We start from the raw sequence: 12,817 nt of genomic DNA, 5'->3' as shown, positions 1-12,817 counted from the left end.
GGAGTAGCTCCTCTCCTCTGTCTCCCTGAGGAAGAGTGCCCCAGTGTGCACCATAGTGACGACCCCTGGTATTTACTGCTGCTGGGGGCGTGTGGGGGGAGCTGGCTCCGCGCCATCCTCCTGGCCGCCCTCGGAGCGGGCCAGCTGGGACCCCGGGTGTCTGGATGAGGGAGCAGCCGTCGGCTCAGGGAGGGGACAGAGTTGACCCGGGTCAGGCAGGCGGGGGAGTAGCCAGAACCAGGACCCCTCACCCGCGAGGGTCCATCCTGCCTGGCCTCCCGGGGGCCCAGACGCCTCCAAGACTACACAGGGGAAGGCTCCAGGCCGAAGGACTGGTCCTTTGGGGAAGGAAAGAATCTTTCCTGAGTCACCCCTTCTGGAAGGAAATTGCAAGGGGATAGTGCCCACAGGGAAAAAACACCCGTGCGAAGAGAGTGTCACTTCCAGGGGACAGAGCTGGTGGCCAGGAAGGGGACCAGGTAATGTTTCATTTCTTACGCCAGCGGATAGGTTCCCCGGGTTCGCTGTCTTATCCATTTGATTGTTTTAAGCAAGACAAACAGAGCACCCAACTGCATAGACCTTTTCTCCTCCCACACCCAGTCCGTACCTGGAAGATCGCTGGCCCGGCGGGCGCCCTTTGCTTCTGAGACCCCAGGCCCCACTTCTTACACCAAGACACAGCCTCAGGATTTAAGTGCCCTCCAGCCAACGAAAACAAAGCAAGCCCCTTCCCGACCATGGGGTCAGAGCCGTGCGGAAGGGCACACCGCAGTCCCTCAGGCTGAGCTGGGCCCTGCGGACAGGCCATCCCAGGCCGCCCCCAAACACGCCTGGCCCACCCCGAGGGAGACCCCTGACCGTGCTCGTACGGCGTGGGGGAGGGAGGAGGCCCATGTGTTTTCCAAGCCCGAGGGAAGAATACTTCAGCCTGCCCGGACATCTGAAGCATCCGATTCTGAGACCCACGGGCATCTCGACTGGGTAAATATCTGAAAAATCTGTTCTCTGCAAGTGGACCAGACACATAAGTCACTCGCAACGTAACCAGCTTGGCCTCCGAGTGCCGAGTCCCTACTTATACGTTATTATTTCAAAAACCCTATAGAGGGTTTCGTGGCCAGGGACCAACGCTCTGTTTCCACGAGCACAACACACTCTGACAGGCGGAGGGCTGCGGTCTACACCCGCACAGCCCACCTCGTGAAACCTCGGCCTTTCATCCACCAGCCAGGGAGGGTGGACAGACCCGCAGCTGGAACACTCCCCTAGGTACAAGGTCCCCAAGTCGACGCCATGCAAGGTCCTAACACTGGGGGTTCGGCCGCAAGGAACAGTGCCCAGCCCCGACTAAGCAGAGGAAAGCAAATGTGCAAACACAGAACCAGGAAACCCCCAAGCTGGATCCACGGTGAAGGGGTTGGGAGACCTACATAAAGCTGTCGGTATTCAGTGTGTGTGTGTGTGTGTGTGTGTGTGTGCGCACACGTGCATGCGTTGTACGTATGTGTGCCTTGTTCATGCGTGTACATATCCCTGTATCCTGTGTGTGCACGTGTGTGTGTGCGCACTCCTGTGTCCCCGTGTGTGTGCCTTGTATTGTGTGTGTGTGCATGCGTGTGCTTGAGCGTGTGTGCACACTCTGTGCGTACAAGGGTACGCGTGAAGCCTGCAGCCTGCTAAGGGCCTCAGAGCCAAGGCTTCACGGAGAATCCATGGTGACACGCCGAGCAGACCCCGGGGGGAGGCCTTCCTGGGTCTGCGTCAGACTCTGGACAGAACTCCGCACAGAGGGAGCACAGCCCTCCGTCCTGCAGCCCTCCCCAGGGGCAGTCCCGTCCTGTGGCCGCCCGCGCCTACATGCCCGTGTCATGCCCTTCCCCACAGGTGGAGGCACCACGAGGATGGTGTGACTGCCTTGTCCAGCACCAGTGCACCGGGGAGAAGGACCTTAGCACCTTGCTCCCGGTGCCTGAGCCGTGGGGCTCCCAGACCTTCCCTGCTGGCACTTAGGGACCGGCAGCTTCCACAGCAGCTACAGGATGGGCCACAAGCATTTCTCCCCTCTTGACACACATGGGCTTGCTTCCCGTCTCTTTCTCTTTCTTAAACAGTGCCGCAGTGCACTACCTCGGAAGCTGGGCAGGTCTCCGTGCCCAGCCCCCGTGCCCAGCTCTCCCACCACGGCCGAGGACCCCACCATGCGGCCATGCCCATCTCCCCCCACTGCCGGGAGGCAGGCAGGGAACCCCAAGGTGGCTCCAGGCAGGGACAGGGAGGACCCAGGCCACACAGGAGATGAAGGTGCAGGTACCCCACGCGGCCACGGGCTTCCATCAGTCTGGGAGGCAGACAGACCCCTCCACAGGGCTCTGTCTCCTCTGGTCTCAGAACCAGGAAGGACTCCAGCGTGGCACCCGAGAACGTTCTAGCATTTTTGGCAGATGAGTTTCAGCTTAAGATTCCCAGTATTTCAGTCCATGAAAGAGACCCGTGGAGCCTACAAGTGTGATCGCACACCCCATTCTGTGTGCTCGTCCCCGCTTCTGGGGAAAGGAGTCTTAGCTTTTGTTGGATTCTCCAACCAGGTGTTGACTCCAAGTCTTTGAACCTGTGTGTTTTAGTTGCATTCTTTCTGTTATGAACGACCAAAAAAAAAAAAAAAAGAAAAAAAAGAGTCCAACTTAATCTGGCTGGAGCAAATAAAGGGGGGAAGGAATTTATTGGAAAAATCAAAAACAAAAAAAGGGATTTATTGGCTCGTGCAGCCAGAAGGTCCACGAGCAGCCGGGCTCAGGTGAGGCTGAATCCAGGGCTCAGACCAGGCCTGAAGGCCCCACTCTCTCTCCATCTCAGGCTCACTTTCCTCTGCAGGCTCTGTCGGGCTCTGTCGTCGGGTGGGGTCACTCCGCCCAGCTCCCCCCGCCCCCCACCCCCACGGCGGGTCCAGAGTCACACTCTTGCTGCTCCACAGGCAGCACTTCCTCCCGGCTCTCCGGCAGGAGTGCTAGAAACCAAGGCGGGTCACGTGCCCACCCTCGGATGGATCCCTCTGGCAGAGGACAGGAATGCTTCGAGGGGCTCAGGCCAGGCCCCACACCCAGCCCCAGCTCGAGGGGTGATGAGTCACCAGCAGAAATCCAAGTGGTGCCACGAGGAAGGGGTCATGGCACAGGGCAGAGGCAATTATCCTCCGTACCCTGCACTCTGAAACAGGCTGACCCCTACGTTAGCTCAGGTTCAAGTGCTCCAGTAGTGGGTGAGAGCTGGCAAGTCCGCTGCCGTCTGCAGGGATAGCCTGTTGTGGGGTTGGACTGTGTCCCCAGAGAGGTATACTGAGGCTGTTGGGAGTCCTGACCCCGGGACCTGTGCATGGGACCTCATTTGGAAATAGGGTCCTTGGAGATGTCGCACTGGACTGGGTGGGCCAGAAACCCAATGCCAGGGGCTCTTACAAGAGAAAGGAGAAGGAAATAGCACAGACACAGGTCATGTGATGATGGGGTGTGAGACCGGAGTGTCGCAGCCACAAACCCAAGGAGGCCAGGAGCCGCCAGGAGCAGCCAGAGGCAGGCAGGGTCCTCCCCTACATCCTCTGGAGGGAGCATGGCCCTGCCCACATCTTGATTCTGGACTTCTGCCCCCTGGAATGGGGAAATAGTGAATTCCTGTTGCTTTAAGCCCCCAGCCTGGACTATCTTAACAGCCACAGGACACTTTTACTCTGTCTTACCCCAACATCAGGCTGTGACCCACCAGTGAATCCGGGATCCCGACACGGTCCTCGGTCCCCCTAGCCCCTCTCCCCACAGCCCCGGAACAGTGGCTCTCCCAGACTTGTGAGGATCCCAACCTGGTGTTTTCCGATGGGGCTCTGGGAAGGTTTGAGGAAGTGGTGACCCTAATGGCTGGGAAAGTCCTCTAGGCAGCCTTGTGATTCTGCCTTACAGGTGATCCCAGCCAACTCCTGATCAAAGGGAAACCCCCCACAAAACCCCTTCCAGCCCAGCAAGGCTACACTGTGTCCAGTGTAGGAGCCAACACAGCTACTGGCCAAGAATCCCCAGATATGAAATTGTTGCCTAAATCCCTGCTGTCACACCTTCTGGACACACGTGGCCAACTCCAGCTGGAGCTCTCCCATACTTGCACACTGGCTTGTGTCCCTAAGCAGTGGAAAAGCTCATTCAAAGGCATCCCTGACTAAGGCAGCCTCACGGGCTCATGCCCCTCAGGTGCAATCTGATGACTGCGCCAGGATCTTCAGGCCACCAAGATTCAAGGTAGAACACTGAAGCACTACAGTCAGACAGACCTGGGTTTCGATACTGACTCTACCATCTACTTGGCATACAGCCTCTGAAAGTTGCCCAGCCACTCTCTGTGTCCTCACTGGGGACAGATAAATGTACTTCCTATAGGACTTCTTGTAGGACTGCAGTAAGCAGTAACTGAGCTAATACACAACATAGAAGTTAGCTTGATTCTATCATGCCCAAGCACCCATTTAGTAAATACTTACTGAATACCGAATGTGTGTCAGGTGATATCCTAGAAACTGGGGTTATAGGAGGAAACAAAATAGACAAGCGTTTGGGAGTTTATGAAGAAGAAGAAAAAGGTGGTGGTGATGATGAGGTGATGGTGATGAGGTGATGGTGATCATGGTGTTGGTGACAATGATGGTGGTGATGACGGTGATGTTTATGATGGTGATGATGGTGATGATGATGCTGGTGGTGATGGTGATGATGGTGGTGGTGATGGTGACAATGATGGTGGTGATGACGGTGATGTTTATGATGGTGATGGTGATAACGGTGGTGATGATGTTGGTGGTGATGGTGGTAACGGTGGTGGTGATGATGGTGACAATGATGGTGGTGGTGATGGTGGTGATGGTAAAGCTGAGATCCTCTCTAGACCATGAGACCGTCACAAGCTAGAGCAGCATCTCCCATTTCCTGGCTCCCTCAGGGCCTAGCACAGTATCTGGCCCATACTATGTACTTCAGAGATGTATGTTGTTCGTGGACTTATTCTTCAAGTTGCTTTAAGCAGAGGAAAGAGCCCCTCCAAGGGTAGTTCAAACCCGGCCCCCGTGCAAATCTCTTTGAAGTTATGTGTTTTATCTTTAAAATTCACTTAAGCTTTTCATTCCATTCTATGGTCTATCCATGTTTGTTTTACTTATAAACAAGAACTTATTTCCAAAACTTTGAACGAAAATGATGCCCCAAGAAAACCTACCTTGTTTATTCCTGTGGCTTTTGAGATACTAACCACACACACACACCAACCCCCTCAGGCCACCCCACATACATCCGGAGGTCCAGAGCCCAGGGCCAGCAGCATAGACCCAAGCAGTTAGATACTCCGGAGGAAATGCCTCTTTCTCCTGGTGTTGCTGGAGTCTGGGGAGCCAGAAAGGCAAGGCCCTTCAAGGCAGCTTGCACCCTGCTCCATGCCCTAGATGGCAAGGAGGTTGAGCCTGCACTCAGCAACTTTATGCAGAGAGCCAAAAGATGTCACAGTAAGAAGGTCCCGACAAGGTCTCTGGAAACTTCACTTTCCCCGTAAAACCCCGGTGTTCCCAGCACACGGGCCACACCAACATCCTCAGTAGACTCTGGGCCGGGAAGCAGTCGTGTCCGTCCCAGGGGCCCCTGCGGATGCCGTCAGCTTGTATTTAGAGAGCTGCCACGCGTGGCCAGAGTCTGCAGATTGGCTCCGGAACCCTCCCCGCTGCCCAGCGGCTGCTGTCCTCCTGCTACTCCCCCTCCAGAGGGTGACAACAAGCAGGAAGAAGCAGGGCGCCCCTTCCCAGGCCGCCAGGCCAACCAGAACTCGACTTAGAGCCTGGCTCCCCAATTCGCACGGCCCGGCTGCCTGAGTTTCTGTTTCCCCATTTCTAAAGTGTGTGTTTGACGTGATGTTTTCCAGCTCTGTTACATAACAGACACCCGCAGAGCGTGGAAAGAGAAAGCGGTTCGAGGATAATTCAGTAACGACACGCGTTCAGAAGCAAACTGGAATTCACCGAGCAGGTGGAACCGGGCTCACCTGAGCCCCGAGAACAGGGCCCCATCCCCCCACCACGGGAGTTTGGCATCGATGAGAAAAGAACCAAGGGTGCGGGGGGGGGCGGGGGGGCTCCTGGGTGGCTCAGTGGGTGAAAGCCTCTGCCTTCGGCTCAGGTCATGGTCTGAGGGTCCTGGGATCAAGCCCCGCATCAGGCTCCCTGCTCAGCGTGGAGCCTGCTTCTCCCTCTCTCTCCCCGTTGTCCCCCCTCCTAGTGCTCTCTCGATCTCTCTGTCAGATAAATAAATAAAATCTTTAAAAAATAAAAATAAAAAAAAGAACCAAGGGGGAACCCATCAAGCTCGTGTCCCCCCTGCCCAGGGCCGCAGGTAGATCAGCCGCTCCTCAAGCCGCGGCAGGTGCGGTCCCCTGGGGAGGGCGACACGGAGGAGCCTGCAAAAGCCAGTCACTCCCGTAGGGGGTCAGCGTCACTCCCGATTTCTGGAAATACTTATTTCCATTTTCAAACAAACACAGCGGTGCGGGGGAGCAAGCTGCAAACTGCACGAATGTTCACCAGACACAAGGCTTTTAAGGGAACATCGCGCCCCGCGGGACCGTTCGGGCCACGGTCCAGTAACTCGGATTGCACCAACTGGCCTCCAGCTTCTCCAGAGACCAGCGAGAGGAGGGGAGGGGGGGACGGTTGCTGGAAACGCAGAGCCAGACTCGGGGGCTCCGGGAAAAGCACGGGGCTTGGCTGCCACCTGGTGTCCACATGGGGTATAACAGCCAGCTCTGAGCCGCGCCAGAGGGTGTGTGGTTGGGGATATCCAGCCCTTTAACAAGGCGGGAACCTGGCACTGAAGACCACCCTCCCGTTTCAGCACCTGGGCTCCCCCCTAGTTAACAGGCTCGTTTGGGTGAGGTGGTGCCACGAGAGCGCCTGTGCGCTTGTTTCCCCTGGAGATCCTGGTTTCGGAACGCTGGGCTGGGGCAGCGGTCTGTGGGTCCAGCCCGTTTCCCAGGCCGCCTGGGAATGAGTACAGGGGTTTAAACCTGCACCTGGGGCCGATTACAGAAACCCCGAGGGCGAGGGACACGCCTCAGGGCCTTCCAATGGTTGCCAGGTGACCCTACCCTGCAGCCCTGCAGCTTAATGAACTTCTTCATACAATTCAGCGTCCTTGGGAGGGAAGCCTGTTCTCAACACGACTGCGGCCGGCCAGCCCTCCGAGTCCTCGGGGTCCTCCAGGCACCCAGGATGTGCAGGATGCCTGCAAGGACATTTCCTCTGCCTCTGACGGGGCTTTGTCTGGACACCCCACGTGTCCTACCACATACTGTCATTGACAGCCCTAAGGACGTAGAGCTTTTGAGCGAACACTGCAACGGTCCCGGGCCAACCGGGACAAGGGGGTCCCCCGCATCCTCACCTGCCTCGGACTGGCACCGACTGGGCCTGGACCTCGATGGAAGCATTTTCAAGAGCAGCAGCTGGGGCGTCGGGCGGATTCTTACAGGGACCTGTGCCGCCTTCCGCCCACCCTCCCCTGCGGGGCGTGCGCTCCCGGAGCTCCGGGGGAAAGCCGGCAGCGCCCCACACAGCCGCGCCTACGGAGGGCAGCGGCCGGCTGCTGTGACGTCACGGTCCGTTGGAGAACACGTGGCCCACCTGAGTGCTGACTCTGGTTGGTCTGGGGGCAGGGAGTGGTGGCCTGCTACAGGAACACGAGGAAATCCTTTGAAAAGATCCTTCGAGGCGGCCTCGTCCTCGGACTTGGACGTGTTTACCCAGGGAGCACTAATGGGCACCTGCTGCGCGCCGCGGGCTGTGTAAGGCGCTCGAGCAGAGACAACACGGCAGGCACAGGTTGGACGCTGGCACAGCCCCTCCGGGGCTTGAATCCCAGCACGGCCTTCACGGGCCGTGCGACCTTGGCCAAGCCACCGAACGTCTCTGGGCCCCCTTCCTTGGTTTGTGGAACGGGGTAAATACTCCCAGCTGTTGTGAGGAAATGCTGCCTACGAGCGGTGAGCCAGGGCCAGGCCGAGGTGGTGGCGGCACACTCAGCCCCTCACCGGCCTTTGTGGGGCCCGGGGCTTCTGCCGTTTGTGGCGTGATTCAGCGCCGGACAGTCTAAGGCTGCAGGAAGGACTGGGTGCGCTGGGCGTGCCGGGCAGTCACCCGGGGAGACCCGAAGCTCCGAAGGGCAGACAGACACGGTGACGCTGGCACCCCCTTCAGAAGCATCTCAGAGCACCCAGGAGACGCCACAGAAATTCAGAGTTTCTAAGAGTCGCTATCCAAAGAGCGCTACGTCCTTCCTCCGAACCTAGTCTCTTTCTCCCGTCAACACCAGCATCAAGGACACACTGTAAGGTACACACTCATCCTCACCAATCGCTCTTTCCAGAGAGGAAAATAGGGACCTTGCGTCCCCATGGTGACCCCCCGTGGGACCCGCGATGTCTCAGGCTCCTCAAAGCCCACACGACAGCCTCCGAGCAGACGGGAGGGCACACGGAAACCTCTGCACGCCGCAGGCCCTGCAGCGTGCCGCTGTCCACCTGGACCAGGGCTTCTGGAAGAAATGCCGGGCTGACCCGGCGGGCTGACCCGGCGGGCGTGGGCACGGCTCCGGGCTGACCCGGCGGGCGTGGGCACCGCTCCCAACCAGACTCCGCGGCTGGGACAGAAGGAACCACCGAGGCTGGGTTCGAAGAGAAGCACGTTGGGTGACCCACGAGAAGTACAAAGAAGTCAGCTCCAAGCTGGCCGGAAACCGACAGGACATAGAAAACAGGTCGCGGACAGGAAACCGGAAACAAACAAACAGGAAGCAGACAGGGGACAGGGACCGACAGGACACAGGAAGCGGACAGGAAGCTGACAGCTGATAGGAACAGACAGAAAGCAGGTAGACAAGTAGCAGACAGGAAGCAGATAGGACACAGGAAGTAGACGGGAAACAGGGCACAGGAAGCAGGAAGCAGATCGGACACAGGAAGTAGACAGGAAGCAGATAGTGCACAGGAAGCAGACAGGACACGGGAAGCAGACAGGACACAGACAAGGAAGCAGATAGGACACAGGAAGCACAGGACACGGGAAGCAGACAGGACACAGACAAGGAAGCGACAGGACACAGGAAGCAGCAGGTGACAGGAAGCAGACAGGACACTGGAAGCAGGTAGGAAGCAGATAGGACACAGGAAGCAGACAAGACACAGACAAGGAAGCAGCAGGTGACAGGAAGCTGACAGGACACAGGAAGCAGATAGGACACCGGAAACAGACAGGAAGCAGACAGGACACAGGAAGCAGACAGGACACAGACAAGGAAGCGACAGGAAACAGGAAGCAGGCAGGTGACAGGAAGCAGATAGGACACCGGAAGCAGATAGGACACCGACAGGAAGCCGACAGGACACAGGAAGCAGACAGGACACAGGAAGCAGGAGGGAGGCAGATAGGACACAGGAAGCAGACAGGACACAGACAGGAAGCGACAGGACACAGGAAGCAGACAGGAAGTGACAGGACACAGGAAGCAGGTAGGAGGCAGATAGGACACCGGAAGCTGACAGGACACAGACAAAGAAGCAACAGGAAACAGGAAGCAGGCAGGTGACAGGAAGCAGACAGGACACAGGAAGCAGATAGGACACCGGAAGCAGACAGGACACAGACAAGGAAGCGACAGGACACAGGAAGCAGACAGGACACAGACAAGGAAGCGACAGGAAACAGGAAGCAGGCAGGTGACAGGAAGCAGACAGGACACAGGAAGCAGATAGGACACCGGAAGCAGACAGGACACAGACAAGGAAGCGACAGGACACAGGAAGCAGCAGGTGACAGGAAGCCGACAGGACACAGGAAGCAGCAGGTGACAGGAAGCGACAGGACACAGGAAGCAGATAGGACACCGGAAGCAGACAGGACACAGACAGGAAGCGACAGGACACAGGAAGCAGCAGGTGACAGGAAGCCGACAGGACACAGGAAGCAGCAGGTGACAGGAAGCGACAGGACACAGGAAGCAGCAGGTGACAGGAAGCGACAGGACACAGGAAGCAGACGGAAAACAGTCGGGAAACGGCTCACAGAGCCACAGCCGATGCCCGTGACTTCCGCCTCCCGCCTGCCGGCCCTGGGAAGGGCCAGCTCCGTAGAAAGACCTCCTCGCCCCGTGTTTTGATAGATACTGTCAGCATGGCTTCTGGCTTTGCTCTCTAGTTACTGTTTTTATGTGGGGATTCACAGAAACTCAAAAAATATGTTGCCACAGGCTTCATCTTCCTGGAACCCCTTCCCCTTGCTGCCAACCACTTGTCCCCAGACCGGGTCGTCACGGTGGTCACTGTCCCATTCGGCCGGCCGGTCTGGGCAGACCTGCCCTCACGGTTTCCGGTGCCCTTGCCCTTGCCCCTTACAGCACCCCCTTCCTTTGGCGTTCAAGCCCCTTCCCGGATGATGCCCGTCAACACTGACCTCAACAAAGGCCAGTTAGCGACACGTGCCCGTAACCGTCGCCTGCGAAGATCCGTTTCCCTGCTCTTGTCATAGTTTCACGGACGACCCCATTCAGGGGAAACGGTTGTCCCACTGCCTTCTGGCTTCCGGAACTGCCTGACACGGCAGCTACTGGCTGTCCCGTTGCCAGGAACGAGTTCTGAATCGTGCAGGGTGAAACGCTGCCAGCTAGTAACCAGGGGAGCACCGAGGGGCGAAGTCACAGTCAAAAGGGACGCGGTGCGTTTCCGACGGCAAAGGCGCTCGCCCAGCGTGAGGGCAGCAGTGAGGCACGGACGCTGCACATGGCCCCGTACGGACACCCAGTGCCTAGGCCTGTCAGGAGCCCCAGGAAGCACGGGGACCCCTCTGGCCTCCAAGAAGCCAAGCTGGGTGCCGTTCCAATGTCCTCCCAGACCCCAGCCCCAGCTTGCATCCCCTCCCCGGGGCGCTCCGGCCCACGGTCGGACTTTCAGCGCCCTCCTCCCCGGGCCTTGGTCTGCAGGTTCTGGAGTCTGGGACCGTCTCCACCTGCCACCAGCACCTCTGCTCGTTTTGGCCTCTCCTACTCCCAGCTCACATGACATCCTCGGCGTGCTCTGCCCCAACCGACCCCAACTTGTCCCCACCCCCCTCCATCAGCCCCGAGGAGCTGTATCAAATCTCCCCATTCTGCCCATTGCTTTACTTGTCCTCTGTGTTTCTGCGAGCCCAGTAAGGGAAAGGGCTCCAAGGGTCACATCCTGTTACGCCCCACTAGATGGAGACGATCGGCCCATGGTCACGACCTCCGGCCTAACGATGGCAGGCTAATCTAGCATGAAGCCGGCCTCCTGAATTCCCGCCACAGTGGCAGGAAGATACGGGGACGCAGAGAACAGGTCTCCAGAGTCACAATGGACCCGACACGGACGTACAAGCGGCAATCATCTTACCAAATTCAAGAGAACAGGTTCCTCCATGGCGAGGGAAGGCCAGGGAGAGCATGGTTACCCTACGGAAAGTCTCGATCTCAACGAGACTCTGTTTGGAGCTATCCTAAGGTAGAAGAGTTTGGGGGTCAGAGGGACCTTCGAACACCGTCTCCAACATGCTCGTGTTCCCTCAGACAGAGCCCAAGTCTAGCCCCATTTAGCTCCATCATCTAACCCAGGGTAAGGGACCCTTTCTCTCAGGGTCATCCTGAACTGCCTGGCCCAGGTAGGTGCCCATCAATGGTCAACTACGGTCAGAAGAGCCAGCTGATGGGTCAGCAGTGACCTTGGGCCGGGTCAGATAGCTCAGCCGCACATGAGCCCACCCTGGAAAGGAACTGGAAATGGTTACCCTTGGCAGGAGACCTGAACTTTGTAGCTGACGCCATCCTGAGGCCCTGCTGGCCCCACACGCCAGCCCTCACAGCCAGACTCCAGCATCCCCAACCCCCAAGGTGGGCAGGGCCCCGAGAAAGAGGGAGCGAGGCCCTAAAGCAGAGAGACACTGCCATCAGGGACTTTACTTAAACTTGCCCTGAATTTTAAGTTGGTTCTTGCAAGCCTTCTTACTCCCTAAGGCCCTCTTCCTGTGACAGCTGACCTCTGGTCAAGCTCTAGAGCCCAACTTCCCCTCCCAGTGACAGCTGGACCGCTCCCAGGCCATCTCTGACACGACGGCTGCTGGGAGAGCCCGCAGCCTGCCCTCTGCGCAGCTCATCACACAGGCTGCTCGAGGGTTCCTCCTGCTGTTCCAGGCAGGGTCTCCAGGGATCAGCGAGGGGACCTGACATGCAGCGCAGGGGGGAGAGCAGCAGGGCCGTGGGATGTGAGCCCACCAGGAGCCTGCCGGGGCCAGAAGGACACTCCTTCCCCAGCACTGGCTTCACTGTTGCTTTCTAGACTAAAAGGCTGAAAGTGGCCAAGGAACCAAGTCCATCACTCAGACCTCAGGCCGGAGCTCAGGGCTCGGCTGACCTTCCCAGGCCTGCGGCCACCCACTTCCAACAACACTGACCATTTCAAAGAGGGGGAGGCCGGTCTCAGAAGAAAAGTAGCCACCAGGACTTCCAGGGATCCAGCGTCCGCAACGGGATATTACGCTCCTGAAGATCTCCTGAAGAACCAAGCACCTCCCATCACAGGACCCTACACTTTTAGTTTTTCTAGGTTTAAAACAACTTAAACAACTTATCCCTTGCCACGCGTAACAACTTATCCCTTGCCACGCGTACCCAAAATATATTTACGTCAGGCACTCGGGAGAAACGGTTTCCGACAGGTACTGTCACGCAGGCATCAAAGA

The sequence above is a fragment of the Mustela putorius genome, unplaced genomic scaffold (assembly GCF_011764305.1).
Source record: "Mustela putorius furo isolate JIRA1106 unplaced genomic scaffold, ASM1176430v1.1 tig00000174_pilon_pilon_pilon, whole genome shotgun sequence".
NCBI classification, from domain to species: Eukaryota; Metazoa; Chordata; class Mammalia; order Carnivora; family Mustelidae; genus Mustela; species Mustela putorius.
The sequence above is the reverse complement of the archived record's forward strand: the minus strand, read 5'-3'. Positions refer to the sequence as shown.